The sequence below is a fragment of the Patella vulgata genome, chromosome 4 (genome assembly GCF_932274485.2).
Source record: "Patella vulgata chromosome 4, xgPatVulg1.2, whole genome shotgun sequence".
Taxonomy (NCBI): Eukaryota; Metazoa; Mollusca; class Gastropoda; family Patellidae; genus Patella; species Patella vulgata.
The window spans coordinates 14,638,492-14,646,226 of NC_065882.2; the positions used below are offsets into that span (position 1 = coordinate 14,638,492).

The 7,735-nt window shown below is 36.2% G+C and overlaps 1 long non-coding RNA gene across 1 annotated transcript; it reads left to right on the forward strand.

Moving 5' to 3' along the window:
• The first annotated feature begins 1,008 nt into the window (after positions 1–1,008).
• LOC130012362 (uncharacterized) lies at positions 1,009–2,423 on the forward strand. Its single transcript, XR_008787799.1, has 3 exons — positions 1,009–1,409; positions 1,769–1,887; positions 2,331–2,423. It is a non-coding gene; the product is annotated as an uncharacterized LOC130012362 (long non-coding RNA).
• The last annotated feature ends 5,312 nt before the right edge of the window (positions 2,424–7,735 follow it).

The following is a 7,735-nucleotide window of genomic DNA, read 5'->3' on the forward strand; positions in this document are numbered from 1 at the left end:
CTCTTGAAACACCCATTTCACTAATAAAGGCTTATGCTTTTATCAGGATTTGCATTTTTATGGTTAACGCTAACAGTGTGGTAAGGGAAATAAATCCATTTAATCCATGCTTGAACTACTAGAGGCAGACCACCAAATATTCTCACATTGACGTTTAGTGTCAATTCTTGTCTTTTTGCTCGGCTGTAACTTTTCCCAAAATTTTCATCTGACAATATGTCGCTTCAAACTTGTATAAGATTTACCATGGAGCTAGTGCAGTCCAGGAGGTTTTGTTGACAGCTAACACAGAATTGGATTCTGTCACATTTCTGAAAACATGGTTTGAACACAATCTCAATAAAATACAGATCCATATTTCATTCGTTTTTTTTATAATTTCGATGGCCTACACTACATGAAAATCTGAATCCCCGGTTGTACGTGGCAAGGAGTAGGGTCGCCTGTCCAACCTCGTGGGTTTTCTCCGGGGCCTCCGGTTTCCTCCCACTGCTAAAGACCCCTACGCGCAAGCGAATTATGTAAATAAAAATTAAAACCATATGTTAGTCCCGAAATGACCTAGTTTGTGTCGAGTGGACGTTAAACCCCATTTCTCTCTCTCTCTCTCACATGAAAATCTGACCAGTTGTACTGGAAGGTCGTGTTATGGTTCATACCAGCGGCTATTGATTAATCAGCGTTGACATTTCTAGCTAAGGGTTTACCCACAGTTCTGTGCAGAGCACGCCAAGAACAGACCGTTCTATTGGCTAATTCCTCACATCAACTAGTACGCCTGTTATATAACAACTCTTCCAGATCCTAGTGTTGTGAAGACAAGTAAAACAAAATTTTGAAATATAAAAAACGAAATGAAATAGGATGTGTGATTTAATTAGATTGGTTTGAGCATGGACATATATAGCTGTCTTTGTCTTTCTTTTCAGATTGTTGGTTAAATAAATGTGCAACGCAAATATAGCTCAAAGAATGAACCATGAAGTAAAGAAATTAAAGTCGGATGTAATCGACACCGTGGAATCCCATACATCGGAAACATCATCAATTGATAAACGTTCTCCAAGAAAACTGAGTACGCTCTGTATCTGTTATGTTGCTGCTAATTTACACCTGGTTGAATCATTGTTATATTTCCCTGATGTCGTAGGAGTAGAAATCTTCAACGAAGCGTTGAAGCTCAGGGAATTTAAAGGCAGGGACAAGGAATGTTTACTGAAATTAAAACTATTTTGTGAAGCTTATGAGAATTTGATGCTGATAAGTTTGAGTCTACCTGGCAGTCATCTTTGTCTGAATAATTATTTTGAACATTTATCGTTGTTTGAACATTTAGAAGAACTTGATGTGTCGTCAAATGGATTAGGAGATGATCACGATGTTTTACATCACATTTCACATCTGAAATGGTAAGGTTAGTTTCGGTGATAAGCATGTGCCACCTCCACACCACACCAAATTAAATAGTCCTATCCACCTATGTGTATCGATGTATACTTTGTGCAATCTACTCCTTGAAATAAATAGTCTTAATAAGCAAAAATTCCAAGGGTTTAACATCCTAGTTTTATGCATCAACTGGGTTATTAAATACGGGCATCCTAAATAAAAAAAAAGCCTGCCATGTGAGTCCAACATTATGTTTTAGAAACAACTGTTTGAGTAATGATGGTTTATATTTTAGGTTGAGAACATTATGTTTGAGTAATGATGGTTTATATTTTAGGTTGAGAACATTATGTTTGAGTAATGATGGTTTATATTTTAGGTTGAGGACATTATGTTTAAGAAACAACTGTTTGAGTAATGATGGATTACGAAAATTAACATCACCCTTACGAATGTTACATCAAGGACCATTAGATTTACACAACCTAGATTTAACTGGTAAATTATTTTCCTTATTTCTGACTTAAATAAATTTTAGTTGGCTTTTTGCTACATTCCACGAAAATGGTTATATTTAAAAGCTTTTTCCTTCGATGTGGCTACATTGAGATTTCTTGTAGCACATAGTTGATCGTGACTTTTCCTTCGATGTGGCTGCATTGAGATTTCTTGTAGCACATAGTTGATCGTGACTCACACTAGTAGGAGAAAATGTTCGAGAAATATTCCCTTTTGTGTTGAGTTGCTTCCCTTATTGTTATTTTGTTTTTCAAGTCTGTATCACTACAGGCCTTCAGCACAGTGGCTGGCTCCCGGATTTATTCACGTGATCTGATATGTGAGTGTGTTGTTTTTTGGTGTATGTATATTATGTCTTGTCCATAGGAAGGGGTGCTGCTGTTCAAATACTTAAAATTTATTTTTTCGATCATTTTTTACAGAAAATCCTGAAATATCATCTAAAGGTGTGAAATATTTAAAATGTTTCCAGAATTTACAGATTTTAATCTTATCATCCTATATTTCAACTCAGGTGAGATTAACTCATGTTATGTTTTTATTATTTACTGATTTATTTGATTAAAATATACAGGTATATTTTAATTGACTACACTATAACTTGTCCCTTTACTATTCAATTACATACATATGATCACTTTTTTGTGTGGCACTTGGTAATTGAACAGTGACACACTAGGAACTGGTTATCAAATAGCACTTAATAAAGATGAGAATACCATCGTGGACATGTATGTTAATAAACCAGTAATTGATATTCCATAAATAGTTTTTAGTGTGATGCCTATGATCAGTTTTTGGATTTTTGATGTGTTTTCAAATTTCTAGAAATTGTGAATTTTTCAATGTTCTTATCAATCTGATTAAAACACAGATCCAATTTCGTTTTGTTTTTATAGTTCAAAATTTCGAATTTACTAGTCTTTACTACACTTGGGTCTGGAAGCGTTGTTATTTAACTCGTGTTCTGCTTGAAATGAGGGGTCAGCCAATCAAATGGTCTGTCGAATCGAGCGTTTGACCTTTTTTTGCACGGAACTGTGGGTAGACATTAGCGGCAATAGAAATCAAAACAAAGCAAAAGTAGATAAAAAATACATGGCGGTCGCTAATTGGTTAATCGAATGACTGACGTAATCGGGTCAAATGTTGCTTGCTTGGTACCTGACGCCATAGAACGTGAACTCCCACTATAACTTGTTAGATCTACATGTAGTGTAGGCCATCGAAAGTATAAAAAAAGAAACGAAATATAGATCTATATTTTAATTAGATTGTGTTCTTATCTGTTTGTTTTGGAATATTAGTTGATTTCATTGAATAGAAATATTAAATTTTTCCAATTGGAGATATATGGGAAAGATTAAATTCCATTGGCTCGCTAACCAGGAGGTCTCAGTGTTGGTCAAGAATGGTAATCAGGATTTTACGGCATGGTTTCACCTTGTTGGTGGTACAGGATAGAGGGCCTGGCAAGGAACAACATACAGTCATTCGGATGGGATGAAAAACCAAGGTCCCGTGTACACATGCACGTAAAAGATCCCTTGGCGGTTGGAATTCAATATAAGAATATGCTGTAGTGCTGCTGTCTGGACAAAATGTCCCTCATAGCACAGGACTCGCCACTACAATGTCCTGGATTCCAATCCTAATATGGACAGACTTATTAAGTGTGGAGTATTAACATTTTTCCTACTTGTCTGTATGTTTTGGACAATTTGAGTCCTAATTTCCTACTGTCTGAGCCCAGATTCTGATGTTTGGTCCATATCCCAATTTTAATTGTTATTTTTCTATAAAGGGAAATATGGAAGACATAATACCAGGGATGGTTGTCCTGACAACAGATTGTGATATTGATAGTAAATTTAATGTTAAAACTGAAGGATGGGCAAGAGATGTGATAGAAAGCTGGAAACTTACAGCATTGATTCCACCAGAACCTTCGGGAAAATACAAGAGAAATTTTTGTAAGTATATGATAATCATATTTATTTATATTAGTACGTAATAGATAACACTATGTCTGTCTTAATAACATCTTCATATGTATGGGTCAAATGCCCCTAGTCTGAACAGACGAGAGGGAGAGAGAGAGGCTTTAACTCCACTCGACACAAACTAGGTCATATTGGGACTAACATATGGTTTAATTTTATTTCAATAATTCACTTGTGCGTAGGTGTCTTTAGCAGTGGGAAGAAACCGGAGGACCCGGAGAAAACCCATGAGGTTGGACAGGCGACCCTACTCCTTGACTCCTTGTCACGTACAACTGGGGATTCGAAACATGCCAGTTGACTCAATGACAGGTCTTATGATACAGCGTGCACATACTAACCATTCGGCCATCCAACCCCCCTGGACAGGCTGGCATAAGGACATCGTTATAGATATAGTCATAGTAACTACCTATGATGAAAAATTGATTCAACAATGTTTGTAATGTCTATTTTCCAGCCGGTTGGGGAGGTCATCCCCATATGGAAAATTTATCTATTGGGCATTCAGTGTTAGGGTTCTGAAATTACCTGAAGCTACGTCAGACATAACAAGGGTTAGAGTTGGGAAATTCCCTCAGGCTGTGTTAGACACCACAGGGGTTTGTGATGGGAAATTCCCGGAAACTGCGTTAGATATCATGTGCAAAGGGGGGGGGGGGAGTATTAGACATCATATGCAAGGGGGGGGGGGTATTAGACATCATGTGCAAGGGGAGGGGGGTATTAGACATTAGACATCATGTGCAGGGGTTAGGGTTTGCGAATTCCCTCGAGCTGCTTTAATGCTTTTAAACATCACAAGGGTTTGGGTAATTCACTCAATCTGAGTTAGACATCAAATTGAGTATATTTCCAACCTTTGTCATATCTAACCCAAAATCTTCAATTGAGGGAAGTTCCAACCCTCCAACTCCCAAATAGATTATCAAAACAATGAATATCATAGCTTACCTGCATGCTTCCAAATTCACGAAACCTAGTGATGTTAAGCTGAAGTGTTTTTGTTATGATCATTTTCATTTATATACGAAATGAAATGTTCTGCTCCGACTTGGCTAATGAAGATGGGCATTTCATCGGTGGGGAGTCAAAAGGTCGTATCTGGCATATTTTGCAAAATTCACTTCTTTGCTACTTCAGAATGAGGATTTTCTTGCGCATCTTTTGATCTAGTTGTCATATTTCTAAGCCAATAAAAAGAGGTTTTATAGACATTGTTTCAAAATGTCGTTATATGGGGTGTTCCAAAAACCAAAAAAAAAAATATTAAGAGTGAAAATGTCATATTTTTTTTATAAAAAAATCAACTTTGTGTCTAACCAAAGTTTTACAATCAAACGAAATGTAGGCAGTATTGTTTTATAGTTAAATATGTATTATAGAAATTATTGTTGAAGGTAAAGGTGAATATTTTCCTGAGATACGTCTTTGCTGTATAAAATAGCAAATAACTAGCTTTCACTCTTTATTTCTGCACTAAATGTTGAGCTTGATACATGCGAATACATATTATTTTAATGGCTACACATACACATACAGAAATATTTAAGAAAAGCTTCAGAAATATGACATTTTGACATGACAGTTTTATTGGACATTTTGATTCTTAACCTCTGTGTGTTTTTTGGCTCTCCTGGACAATTTCGCAAAATCCAGATACAACCTTTTGACTCCCCACCGACGATATGCTAAACTGGCCAGGCCCTCTGTGCTACACTACTTATAAGGGGGAGGGAACCATGCAGAAAATCCTGATGAAATAACACCGAGATCAAACACAGGACCTCCTGGTTAGCGAGCCAGCGTCTTACTCACAGAGCCACTGCAACTCCCTATTTATATATTATTTACATGTTTTGATAAAAAATACTTTGCTACTTCAGATAAATTTAGTAAAGAAAGGACAGAGTCGGAGATAAATAATAATCAAGTTCACAGAAGACAAGGAAAGATACTCACTTTGATTAGGAATTGCAATAATGAAAAAAACAGTCATAAAAATATGAATTATCTCCCTTATCAGGAAAGCCATTCAGCTGTCAGAGATTCAAATAGAGATAACAAGACCAGCAGAAGTGAAAATATGAACAATAACAAGGATAGTAGGAGCTGTAAATACGTCCCTCGCGTAAAAAATTCAACGTTTCGAGATCCAGAAAATGCGACAATTGGGCATGAAACTATAAATGATAAGGAGGATAGCTGTAGTTATAATTTTAACCCACTGATGCAAAACTCAAAGTATCGAGATTCAGAAAGCGGGACAATCGGGCGTGAAACTAATGCTAAAAATGATGATGATGCAATGATAAAGATGTATGGACAGAAGGAGGAGGTTAAAACTAAATCAGTGTCTTTATTAACAGCTATGGATGCCTGGTGAATATACAGGGCTTCTAGTTGGCAAAACCTTAATTTTGTACAGATGGACAAGGATGATGGCACTTTTGTTTTGATAAAATTGTTACGCTGACGGAGATATAAAATAAGCATAGAATAAACCCAACATTGTAAAATGGGGTTTGAAAATGACTCTAAACTATGAATATTGTCATGGTTTGAGTTGACTATATTCCATTTATGTAGACAAATATTCCTTCAAGTCAAAATTAGACCATTTTTGTACTAATATTTCTTTTAGAGATTCAACTTTCACAATATTGTAGTTTGCTTTGCAAGGGATTCAAATTCTCTTGAACGACAATAAGAGACTTCTATATACATCTGTCATGTCAACGCTACAATAATCAATATAACTTTTTGAAAATCCTATCTGTTGTCTGTCATCATAGTTGTGCCCCTTTGTTGCTCCGACAACTTATTGGGGATTGCAGTCGAGGGACAGAGAATTCAGTCCTGTCACAGTTCTGTCAGTCCCGACAACGAAGGTGGTGTCAGTAGAATCGGGACGTAATTAAACACAACGAATATGTTTCGTCTGCATCGTTGGGCGAGATATCATCTTATTCAATCAAAGCATGCATTGTAGCCTGAAATCTCCCACTCGATTGTCACTATTTTTGGGATTGAGAGAATTCAATTCCAGGACATTCAATCAAGTACCCCCATTTTGTTTGCTATATAAAACCAAACATGAACTTTCAAAAGCGTAATCTGGAAAAATTAGTGTCAAGGGAGATAACCTATTTTAGCATCCATCTTTTTGCTTATCTTTTGTCAGACCACTGTTATAAGTTCAGGTTGATAGGAATATGTGATTCAATTAAACTTGTACATGTCAAGATATTGTGTTGTAATTTATTAAATAATTGAAATATATTCTATTCATTACTATTAATTTATATGTTAACCAATGATGTGTTTTTATTTGAAAATACATCTGCCACCCAATAGCTTCCCCTGATCTCATGATTGACGAATGTAGTGCATCTGTAGAAAAAGGGTTCTTTTACATTTATGTGTTCACAGGAAATTTTAGTGCCAACAACTAAAAGGTGTTATTGGCCAAAACTGGGAACCTTACTTGCTGAGGCACTGCAGCTCCCATTTTTGTTTAATGAAGAAAATAAAATCAAAATATCTCCGTGCTTGGGTTAAATGGGATAAAAACAAGGTCCATTGTTAGAGTTTATACAAGATTACAGGTGGTGCTGACTTTTGACCATATCCTGTTTACATATTCAGTAGAGGATGCTGAATGTCTAAATTCATCATATCTTTTTAAATACTGAATACAACAGAACCACTTTTAGACTGATATTGTACTTTGGGGATGGCAACACTCCCTTAAAGACTAACAGTGGCCGGACAGGTCATAGATCTGTGTAGCTGCTGGATCAAATGATGATGCCGGCGAAGGG